Source organism: Pleurodeles waltl, chromosome 5 (genome assembly GCF_031143425.1).
Source record: "Pleurodeles waltl isolate 20211129_DDA chromosome 5, aPleWal1.hap1.20221129, whole genome shotgun sequence".
Classification (NCBI taxonomy): domain Eukaryota; kingdom Metazoa; phylum Chordata; class Amphibia; order Caudata; family Salamandridae; genus Pleurodeles; species Pleurodeles waltl.
In genome coordinates this window covers 423,536,546-423,548,983 of record NC_090444.1, presented here as the reverse complement: position 1 = coordinate 423,548,983, position 12,438 = coordinate 423,536,546, and positions in this window count along the sequence as shown.

The following is a 12,438-nucleotide window of genomic DNA, read 5'->3' as shown; positions in this document are numbered from 1 at the left end:
TTGATGTTCATCAATATGTCACACAGAACTGATCATTTTGATTCACCCACCTAAAAATCATAAGCACATTTTGTAAAATTAATTTTGCAATGGAAAGGAGCCCTGTAATACTTCACAATAATAACACAAAACACAGAATAAATGGGCAATGAGACAGGTCATAGTTAATAAGAGTCATGAATTGGAAATAATAGTCATGCCCAATATCCTGGCTGTTTGAGGTTTCAGCACATTTGATGTTGAGTGAAGTATTCTTGCCTCAGGTGTTGTGACACTTGAGAAGGTTCAGCACTCAGTTATTGATCAGTAATTGTAGGTACAAAGACCAGAACTTCAATAATGTTCTGAGTGTGTAAAAAAAAAAAACTTGCCCAATACGGTAATCCAATACCTTGCAGATCCTTGCACATCCACTGCAGCCCATGTGGATTTTACATGGAGTATCACTGGTAGCTGATTCAGAGATAGGTGCCATCCACTCCACATTCAAAGAGCACCTCCTCCTGAAGTGAAAACAATGTGGCCTATTTATAAACTGCATTTTGTAGCACGTTTAGCAGTACTACACGAGTACAACTAAAGTACTGCAAAATTCTATTCACAAACCTAGAAGTGTAAATCTCCACCTCCACCTTCACCTCTCCTATTTTTTCCACTGGAAGATCCTCACAAATGTAAGCTTACTAAGTAGTACTAAATGCGAGGCACCAGGGGGAATGATTGCAAAAATGTGGCATACATACATCGGAGGGGGTTTGGGAGCACTAAGAAGGGCTTAGGGAGGCCTACGGAGGGGCACCCTGGACTTGCACCCACCCACAATAGAGTAAGTCCATTGCTATTCACAAACTGCACTTCTAAAATTACTACAGTCAAAAAAGGACCCAACACAGTAAAACGTACTCAATTTCAGGACTGGAGAAGGTCTAGCACCACTTTTGTCCAAGAACTGCTACTGCAAAACCTCCCACAGAAAATAATAGAGGTAGGGACTTAAAATAAGACCCCATAGGTAAGAATGTTAATTTAAATTATTTCAATAATTAGCAATATAAATACATATATTGTAATGTTAAAAATTAAAAAATAAAACATATATTCTAATCATAAACTACGTTAACCTTTTTTAATTTATGCTATCAAAGTATAATTGAATTACTTTGAATTAGTTCTGTACATCACTTTTAATAATTAATGCATAATAAATATGTTTTTTGTTTTAGACAGGAATTTATTTTTTAATCTAAACTTCAGAATAATACTTTTAATTGAATATACTTAAATATTTCAATATTTAATTGAAAATTTCGTTAATAGTGCTCTAGCATGTTTTTTTTCAATAACTCTGGTCCTCATTACAACCCTGGCGGTCGGTGTTAAAGAGGCGGTAATACCGCAAACAGGCCGGCGGAAATAAAAATGGGATTACGACCGTGGCGGAAACCGCCAACATAGACAGCCACTTTAAAACTCCGACCGCCACGGCGGTACAAACAAACAGCGCGGCGGTAACCGCCAAGACAGGCGGATGACAATGTACCGCCCACCCTATCACAAGATGCCTATCTGCCACCTTTTCCGGGGCGGAACCAACGCGAACAAAAACACAGCGGAAACAGTACACAGAAGGGAAAACACTCACCTCTCCACACCCCACGAGGAACCAGGATGCCATGGAGCCCGAATTGCAGATACTGCCGATGCTGGTCTTCCTTCTCTTCTATCAGGAGAACCAACGATGGCGTCAACGACCAGGGTGAGTACTGCACCTACAACACAGGGGAGGGGGGAGGGAAAAGAGAGTGACACACAAACGCAACACGCAACACCCCCACCCCCACCCCCACCCATAACACCATACAAACAAATACATGCAGCAACAGTACACATACACCACCCCCACCCCCTGGAAGAACGCAAGGTCAAAAGGAATTGATTTGAACGAATGTAATCATGTGAAATCTCATTATAAAAGTTCAAAATCCAGTAAACGCAATTATGTACACCAACTAAACAAGTCCGGATAGTGCACCAATCATTGTCCGTGGACCACTGGGCCCAAAATGCATGGGCGAAGCCCACACTAGATACTTGACTGGAAATGGAGAGAACACTGCAGGGGCATCAGATCGAAATGAAACAGGCACCTCAGGGGGAGGGGGGGGTGCACCTCAGCCAGATGTACGCACAACGCGACTGCTGCACGAGGGGGCTCCATGCCCATTGATGTATCCTGGGGAGGTCAAAGCCACAGTCTCTCAAGTCTCTCCAGTGGGTGGTTTGCCCACTGCTTTATCCTGGAGTGCAAAGCCACAGTCTCTCAGGTCTCTCCAGTGGGTGGTTTGCCCACTGCTTTACCTCCAGTATGTCAGCACCAGCACTTTGCTAGAGGTGTCCCCATATGTCAAGTATTACTTCCAGTATTTGAGGGTCTACATCTTGCCTTGGGTTCTCTCTCTTATTCCAAGAATTACTTCCAATGTGCCTGCAACTACATTTTTCCCCAGGTGTCACAATGCCAACAATTTTCTCCAGTATGCAAATACCAGTGTTTTGTCCACAGGGGTTCCATGCCAAGGATTACTTCTAGTATGCCATGGCCTGCATTTTGCCATGGGTGTCCTTCCTAATGCCAATAATTATCTCCAACTTGCCAGTTGCAGCATTTTACCTTATATGCCGCCATATGCCTAGATTTATATTGAGTATGCCATGGCAGGTGGGCGACTCATAAGCATAAAACACACAAACAAACACACTCTTACTCACTCCCACTCTCTCATACTCACTCCCTCTCACTTTCTCTCTAATCCCCTTCACTCACTCTAATTCACACTTTCATATGCTCATACTCAGTAATGCTCACTCACTGTTACTGACAAACAGACATACTCATAATGACTAGTTCTCACTCACACTTACAAACTTATTAACACATACTCACCTTTCACACTCACTTACTCTGGGCCCTTGTGCAAGTGCAACAGATGCACTATTGATAGCTGCAGCACTGACTTCCACTCCCTCTCACAATCTCCAGTCACTCACTCCTTTTAAAGCACTTACTCTCCTTCACTCACTCATTCACCTTCCCTTATTCATACACTCTCTCAAACTTAGTGTAAGGAAATGTTTCTTTTTGTTTGGTCACTTCCAAAGTTTCAGCTGATGCCGCTGTTTTTTTCCTACTCTGAGATTGCAATGAGGCCTGCTAACCAGACCTCAGTACCAGTGCCCTGAACCTAAAGTGTATGTCGAATTAGCTATACCCAACTGGAAATTGCTAACTTACCTGTAAGTTCCAGCAAATGGTACAATGGTACTCAGTGCATTACATTAGAGGGGTACCCCAGGGCTTGCAGCACTGATCATGCCACACTGGAGGTCTCCCAAGTATAACAATTCCCCAGTCCGCCAATGCAGACTGGAAGAGCAGTGATGCACCCAATCAAGCCAGGAGAACTCCAAGGCCCAGCTGACTAGCCTCCTGTTCGCAGCACAGGGGCACAATAGCTGAAGAAGCCTGCTGGGGCAAGTTGGTAGCCCTAAGTCTTCACTTTGTTACCACCACTGCCGTGCAGCATTGAGGATCAAGAGCCGGTGCACAGAGTTGCATCTGAGTTCTCTGAGCCCGGGGTTGCTGTTGGAGAGTTGCTGGGATCATCAGAGGCAAATTTATTGACCCAGGAAGGATTAGTCTGTGACCTCGACAATAGGTGACGTGACTGAAAGTCCACTCGTGACTGGATTTCAGCCAGACCAGTGAGGACTTTGTGGGACTACAACCCTGGAAACAGGACCTCTTCACCATCTTCATGGACTGTGAAATTTCTGCAGGAAGACCCCCATCGGCTTTGTCATATCCACACCATTCTTACAGTATCTTCAGCATCCCTTATCTCTTACATCAGCACCACTCCATAGTATTCCGTTGCAATGCAGATGAAGTACCTGGAACTGCTTACAGACTGCTTCACCGGTGAAGGCAACTGTTCTTGAGAATCTTGCTGGTCCCTCTGACTAGCTCCCTGCGGGAATTGGTCGCCCAAAGAACTTCTCACCGACCACAGTAACACCTTAGTTTAAAAAAAAAAGATTTTAAGTGTCCAATTCATTGACTTTCTCAAGGCTTGCTCGCAGTTTAGTGAAATTGCATAGATTTATTATTGATTGTAAAATCTATGGTGGTCATTACAACCCTGGCAGATGGTGTTAAAGCGGCGGTTAGACCGCCAACAGGCTGGCAGTAAAAAAATTGGAATTACAACCGTGGTGGAAACCGTCAACAAAGACAGCCACTTTAACACTCTGACCGCCACGGCGGTACAGACAAACAGCATGGCGGTCACCGGCAACAGACAGGCGGAAGACAAAGTACCGCCCACAGTATCACAACCTACCAATCCGCCACCTTTTCCGGGGTGGATTCACCGCGGACAAAAGCACGCGGAAACAGGATCTCGAAGGGAAAACGCTCACCTCTACACACCCCACGAGGAATCCAGATGCCATGGAACCCGAGCTGTACATCCTGCCAGCCCTTATCTTCTTGCTCCTCTACCAGGAGCACGAACGTCTGCGGCGAAGACAACGGTGAGTACTGCACCTACGACACAGGGGAGGGGGGAGGGAAAAAACAGGGGGACACACACGCAACAGGCAACACCCCCACCCTCACCCACGACAACACACACACCAATACAGCATGATACATTACAGTTACACCCCCCAACCCTCCCCGGAAAAATGCAAAGACAAAAGGAAATGAGTGTAACCATTGTAATATATTAAAATCCAGGACGCAAAAATATATATATACACCATAAACAAAATATACACCAAGCTTAGTAGTCCAGGTAGTGCTCCAATGAAGTCCGTGGAACACTGGGCCCACACGGTATGGGCGAGGCCCACACAAGATCCCCGACCATGAGGGAGATAACACTGCAGGGGCATCAGAGAGCAAGAAAACAGGCACCGCAGGGGGAGGGAAAGGGGGGGCACCTCAGCCGGTTGAGTGCACAACGCCAAATCCACGAGAGGGCCACATGCCCACTGTTCCATCCTGGGGAGTGCAAAGCCACAGTCTCTCAAGTCTCTCCAGTGGGTGGTTTGCCCACTGCTTTATCCTGGGGAGTGCAAAGCCACAGTCTCTCAAGTCTCTCCAGTGGTCGGGTTGGCCACTGCTTTATCCTGGGGAGTGCAAAGCCACAGTCTCTCAAGTGGATGCCTTTCTCCACTGGTTCTGGAGGGGCCTTTGTGCCCAGAGTGCTTCATCCTGCCAATGACAGGGTGAGTGGATGCTGTTCTCCACTGGTTCTGGAGGGGGCTTTGTGCCCAAAGTGCTTCATCCTGCCAAGGATAGGGTGAGTGGATGCTTTTCTCCACTGGTTCTGGAGGGGGCTTTGTGCCCAGAGTGCTTCATCCTGCCAAGGACTGCTGTAGTGGATGCCTTTCTCCACTGGTTCTGGAGGGGGCTTTGTGCCCAGAGTGCTTCATCCTGCCAAGGACTGAGGTAGTGGATGTGATACTCCACTGGTTCTGGAGGGGGCTTTGTGCCCAGAGTGCTTAATTCTGCCAAGGACTGAGGTAGTGGATGTGATACTCCACTGGTTCTGGGGAGGCCTTTGTGCCCTGAGTGCTTCATCCTGCCAAAGACTGAGGTAGTGGATGCCTTTCTCCACTGGTTCTGGAGGGGGCTTTGTGCCCAGAGTGCTCCACGTGCAATGTGGCCGGTACAATTCCCTCACCTGGGTGTATGTGCCACGAGATTGCCGAGGTACAGGTAGCATGATACGCCATGGAGGCAGCGACATACCCCACACTGCAGCATCTTCGCATTCCACCTGCAGGTGACAACAGTGATGACAGTAATGCTTCATGGAAGCTGCCCAGGGTCCTGGAACTCACCACCATCCTCGGACGACTGACCACTGGGGATGGTAGGCATGTCTGTGGTGGTGCCACTGTCCGAGGACATCGCAGGGCCGCTGGAGGTGCTTGTGGCGGTGTCTGTCCTGGCGGTGCTGGCTTCGGGGTCCGTTGTGGCAGTGCTGGCTGCGGGGTCCGTCGTGGCGGTGCTGGCTGCGGGTTCTGTGGCGGCGGTGCTGGCTGCGGAGTCTGTGGCGGCGGTGCTGGCTGCGGGGTCTGTGGCGGCAGTGCTGGCGGTGCTGGCGGCGGGGTCTGTGGTGGCAGGGCATGTGTCAGCACCTGCTGAGGGAGAAAGCAGGATGTCTCCTGCAGCCTCGGACGGCTGCCCACCGTGGAAGAGGCTGGGGACTGTCGCAGCGGCTGTAGACGTGCCGGAGGCAGTGCAGGTGGTGATGCAGGTGGCAGTGCAGGTGGCGGTGTTCGCCACCGTACAGGTTGCCATGGACGTGGACAGAAGGTGTGACACTGGTCCCTCAGTCTGTGCCACCATGCCCTCTCCTGACCCGCCCTTCAGTTTTTGGCCCTTCCCCACCTTTGATGGTGGCGCAGTTGTCTTGCCACTATCCCCTTTCGTTTTCGCTGACCCCTTGGTAGCAGGTGTTTTCGGCTTCTCCCTCCGGGATGTGGGCACCTTTTTCACTTGGCAGGTGGCGGAATGTCCTTGCCCTCGCTACGTGGCACACTGGCAGCCCTGATGGTTGGCGCACTCCATGACCCCGCAGTTGCTGGCACCACTGTGCCTGGGGATGTGATGGCTGAGGGGCTGGGCTGGGACCTGGAAAGCCTGACCCTAGGGGAAGGACGGGGGGGAGGTGAAGGGAAGAGGTCAAGGTTTGACAGGAAAAGTTTTTTAGACACACTGGGACGGGTACATAGAGGGGGTTTGGGAGTGGAGGAAGAGGTAGTGGTTGTAGGAGGTGTACGTCTGCTGAATTTGGGTGAAGTTGGATGGGCTGGAGGCTGTTGTGAGGTGGATGGCAGTTGGGTGGGTGTGTGCCTGCGTTTGTGTACTTTGGGAGGAGGGCTCACTGACACACTGGGAGAGGACACTGGGGATGTGTGAATGGTAGTGGGGGTGGTGAGTGCACGTGAGCGGTGTGTGGTGATGGGCGTTCTGGTGATGGAGGTAGTGGCTGAGGATGTAGTGCATGCAGGTGTGAGTGGAGACAAGACTGGGAGGGAGGAGGGGGACGTGAAGGAGGGGGACACAGTGGAGGAAGTGGATGTTGGTATGTGTGCATGGGTATGGTGCTTGTGTGAGTGCCTGTGGGATGTGTGATGCTTATGTTTGCCTGAGCCACTCGTGTGGGTTGATGTGTGTGCATGCTGGTCTGATGGTGTGCTTAGGATAGGCTGAGGTACAGGGGATTGGGTCTGGGTGGAGGAGGTTGGGGGGGGCTGGACACAGGGACAATGGCTACCATCAGTGCTGAGGCCAGATCCTGAAATGCTCTCTGTTGGGCTGCCTGGCCAGAATTAATGCCCTCCAGGTATGCATTTGTTTGTTGCAAATGCCTCTCAACACCCTGGATGGCATTCAGAATGGTAGACTGCCAAACAGTGAGGGATCTCAGGAGGTCAATAGCCTCCTCACTGAGGGCAGCAGTGCTGACTGGGGCAGGGCCTGAGGTGCCTGGGGTGAAGGAGATGCCCACCCTCCTGGGTGAGCGGGCACGGGGCACACGCTGAGGGGCTGCTGGGAGGGCGGTACTGTAGGGGGGGTGGCAGTTGTACCTATTGATGCGGTGGGCACAGAGGGGCCCACCACCGCAAGGGAGCTCCCATCAGAGGAGGAGTCGCTGTCGCTGGTCTCTGCTCCTGTCCCCGCCGTGGTGCTCCCCTCGCCCTCCGTCCCACTGATGGCTTCAGACTCTGTTGCTTCACCCTCCTGGGCCAAGTGGGATGCAGCTCACTCCTGCTCTAGTGCCAATGCTCCTCCGCCTGATGATGCTATTGCACACAAGAACAGGGAGACCACAAAAAAGGGGGGGGAAGACAGAAGAAAGACATGTTCAGTGCATGCAACACCACTACCGTTGGCGGACACAACAGACAGTGAGCAGCCCTCTGCACTACGCCATGCACTTATAGTTCCTGGATTAATCACATGCCCATGGCGTACGAGGCTTAAGCCCAATTGCTGCACACCTGGAAGTCACAGGAGCCTGACTAGGTGTAGATGGCTCTAACCACTAGTGGGGTTAGGGTGCCACATAGTCTGCCTCACAAGGGACCTTGCCTACCAAGATCGCCCTGGCCTAGCGTAACCCACTGGCCACCTCCTCCGCCCAGACACCTCATAATGCGCGCAAATTCAGCTGAATGAGAGTGTACTCACCCCCTTGTGGCTGCTGTGATGCCCTCAAGCGCCCATCCAACTCCGGATAGGCCACCGCCAGGATCCGGAACATCAGGGGGGTCATCGTGCAACGGGCACCCCTCCCACGTTGGGAGGCCATCCCCAGCTGGGCCTCTGCCGTTTTCTTGTTCCAGCGGCACAGGTCTTCCCATCTTTTCCGGCAGTGGGTGCTCCGTCTGTGGTGGACCCCCAGGGTCCGGACATCCTTGGCGATGGCACACCAAATACCCTTCTTCTGGTGGGCGCTGACCTAGAGGAATGGTACAGGGGGAAAGGAAATTACTTACCCGTCCGGACCGTCATACTCATTGCCCCCCGTTCCCACCCTTGCCCTGACGCACATACACTCACCATCCGCACATGCAGGCCTTAGCCCCCCCCATGTATCTTCCATCCACACCACTCAAAACAGGCATTGCCCATGCAGCATGCTCACAGTGTACTCACCTGTTTGTCTGGAGGACCGTACAGTTGCGTGTACTGGGGGAGGACCCCATCCACTAGTTTCTCCAACTCCTCCAAAGTGAAGGCAGGGGCCCCTTCCCCAGACACATGCGCCATCGTCGCTTCCAGACACAGGTCACAGCAACACTTGCAGTGTAGGTCCTCTCCTGTTGAAGGTCAGGTATCAAGTGAGTGAACAGACAGAAAATGGCGGTCACGTCCGCAGCGGTGCATACCGTCACCGCCGGCGTAAATCATCATTGGCACCTCGGACCCATAGGGCCCAATGTTAACCAATGCAGAATTATGCCGCAGTCTTTGACCGCCCACCGCGACGGTGTACAACGCCAGCGCAGTTACCTCATATCCCCTTGTCCCACCTTACAGGTCAGGCAGCCGCCATTTCAGGGGGCCACATGGCATTAATAATATCTGTGTCACACCTATGTAGGCCTGGAATACACACAGTTACAGGCACATTTCAGATTAATAAATTTGTGCAAATGACATTTTGGGATAACTCAGTGTTGGCTGACTCTCTGCTCGCTGTTCTCCTCCATAGGGCACGTCTGCTGGGGCAGGTGATGAGATGGCGGCATCTTCCGGTGTACAGACCGCTAGTGGACCTGCCGACAATGGAAGAGAGACACATAGACCCTCATTACGACCTTGGCGGGCGGTGGCGCACTCCCGCCGCGGCCATCAGGAGATCCCTGCTGGGCCGGCGGGCAGAAACCTGGTTTCCGCACGCCGGCCCAGCACGAATATCGGCCGCAACACAGGAGCCGGCTCAAAATGGAGCCGGCGGTGTTGCGCCCGTGCGACGGGTGCAGTTGCACCCATCGCACTTTTCACTGTCTGCATAGCAGACAGTGAAAAGCTGCACGGGGCCGTGGCAGGGGGCCCCGCGACTCCCCGTACCGCCAGCCTTTTCCTGGCGGTTCACACCGCCAGGAAAAGGCTGGCGGTAGGGGGACTCGTAATCCCCTGGGCAGTGCTGCAAGCAGTGCTGCCCTGGCAGATTAAAACCGCCAGGACTGGAAACCGCCGGTCCCGGCGGTGCGACCACAGCACTACCGCCGCGGTCCTAATCCCCCTGGAAGCACTACCAGCCTGTTGGCGGTGCTTACTCCAGAACAGCCCTGGCGGTCTTGGACTGCCAGGGTTGTAATGACCCCCATAATAGTCACATACAGACTTGATCGTGCAACAATCCAGGAACTGTGTGCCCAGTTGGAGCCAGACCTGATGTCAGCTATCCGCCCTCCCACAGGGATACCCCCTCTAGTGCAGGTCCTGTCAGTACTCCATTTCCTGGCAAGTGGTTCCTTTCAAACAACAGTGGCCATTGCATCAGGGATGTCCCAGCCAATGTTCTCTGACTTGTTGTCCAGAGTGTTGTCTGCCCTGCTGAAACACACGCGCAGCTACATCGTGTTCCCTAAGGTGGAGGATTTGCTCACAGTGAAAGGTGACTTCTATGCCCTGGGACATATCCCCAACATCATTGGTGCCATTGATGGGACACATGTGGCATTGGTACCCCCCCGCAGGAGTGAACAGGTGTACAGAAAACGGAAGAGCTACCATTCTATGTGCAGATGGTGTGTTTGGCAGACCAGTACATCTCCCATGTGAATGCCAAGTTTACTGGCTCAGTGCATGACGCTTATATTTTGAGGAATAGCAGCATCCCTTATGTGATGGGGCAACTCCAGAGGCACCGTGTGTGGCTAATAGGTGAGGCCACGGAACCAATACAGTGTGAATAGGTGTCTGGGTATGGGGTTGTCCCTAAGGGTTAGTGTGTGTCTAACAGCTGTCCCTCGATATTTGCAGGTGACTCTGGTTACCCCAACCTGTCATGGCTACTGACCCCAGTGAGGAATCCCAGGACAAGGGCAGAGGAACGCTACAATGAGGCACATGGGCGACATAGGAGGGTGATCGAACGAACCTTCGGCCTCCTGAAGGCCAGATTCCGGTGCCTCCATATGACAGGTGGTTCCCTCTACTACTCACCAAAGAAGGTGTGCCAGATAATCGTGGCCTGCTGTATGCTGCACAACCTGGCTTTGCGACGGCAGGTGCTTTTCCTCAGGAGGATGGGCCAGCTGGTGGTCTTGTGGCAGCTGTGGAGCCTGTGGACAGTGAAGAAGAGGAGGCAGAAGAAGAGGATATCGACAACCGAAACAACATAATCATGCAATACTTCCAGTGAGACACAGATAAGAAGATGTCACTGCCTCCCACATCTCATACAATTTCTGGAGCTAGCATAAGTCTGTCTTTTTCACTCAGTGTATGGACCCTGACTTGTCACTTTGCCTTTCCATTTCACAGATGTGGGTCCCACTTTGTGCCCTCTGCTAAATTTCCTCCAAGCCTATGGCTGTGTTACATCAGTATGTGCACAAGTAAATTGACATGGCTATATTCCATGGTTATTGCAATTACACGTTTGTGGAAGCACAGACTAATTCCACATTGTTTTGTGATTGAAGTGTGTTTATTTCTGTGCAAATAAGTGGAGGGGGTTGTAAAATGGGCTAGGGGGATGGTGGAAGAATGTGCATGGCAGAGTCCAGTCTATTTGTTTCACAGGTGCATTGTCCAAAGGGGCATAGGAAGAGGAGCAATGGCAGTTGAAGGATGGACAGGGTGACAAAGTGGGACAGAAGGGTGACATTCAGGGGGGGTCTCATTTCCTGTCGGGGGTCTTGGCAATGTTCTCTGTCTTGTTCCTGGATCTCAGGGACCGTTTGCGGGGTGGTTCTCCATCTGCAGGGGGTGGGGTACTGGTGTCGTGTTCCTGTGGCGGTGCCTCCTGTCCACTTGCGCCGGCGGAGGTGGAGGGCTGTTTATCGTCCAGGCTAGTGTCAGGGGCCCCTTGTTGTGCCACTGTGTCCCTCCTGGTGTTGACAAGGTCTTGCAGCACCACTGCAATGGTGACCAGGGTGTTGTTAATGGACTTCGAGTCCTCCCTGATCGGAAGGTAGTGTTCCTCCTGCAGCCGCTGGGTCTCCTGAAACTTGGCCAGTACCATTGCCATCGTCTCCTGGGAATGATGGTAAGCTCCCATGATGTTGGAGAGTGCCTCGTGGAGAGTGGGTTCCCTGGGCTTGTCCTCCCCCTGTCGCACAGCAGTTCTCCCAGCTTCCCTGTTTTCCTGTGCCTCTGTCCCCTGAACCGTGTGCCCACTGCCCCCAGGTCCCTGATCGTCCTGTGTTAGTCGGGTTGCCTGGGTTCCCTGTAGTGGTGGACACACTGCTGATTGACGTGTCCTGGGGACAGAGGGATGGGCCCATTGGGTGGGTGCTGTGCTGGTGCTTCCTGAGGGGGAGGCTCTGTGGTGGCTTGTGCTAGTGTCAGGGGAACCGACTGTCCTGAGGTCCCTGATGGGCCGGGATGGTCATCTTGATCCTGTTGTGCAGAGCTGCTGTCATCACTGTGGTTCTCTTCTGTGGGGGGACCGAATATGTCTGGCACCTCCTGTCCGGTGACGTTGGGTAGCGGTGTAAAGGCATGATTATTGCATCTGTGTGTGCCATCGTGTGCAATGGGTGAATGTACTCCAGTGCTTGCATTCTTGGGTTGGTTCTTGTGTGATAGTTGGTTTGGAGTCTGTGTGGGTATCTGTAGTGGACATACTTTGGTGATGGGTGTCCATGCTTTGGTGTTGCATGCAGGGCTTGGTATTGGGA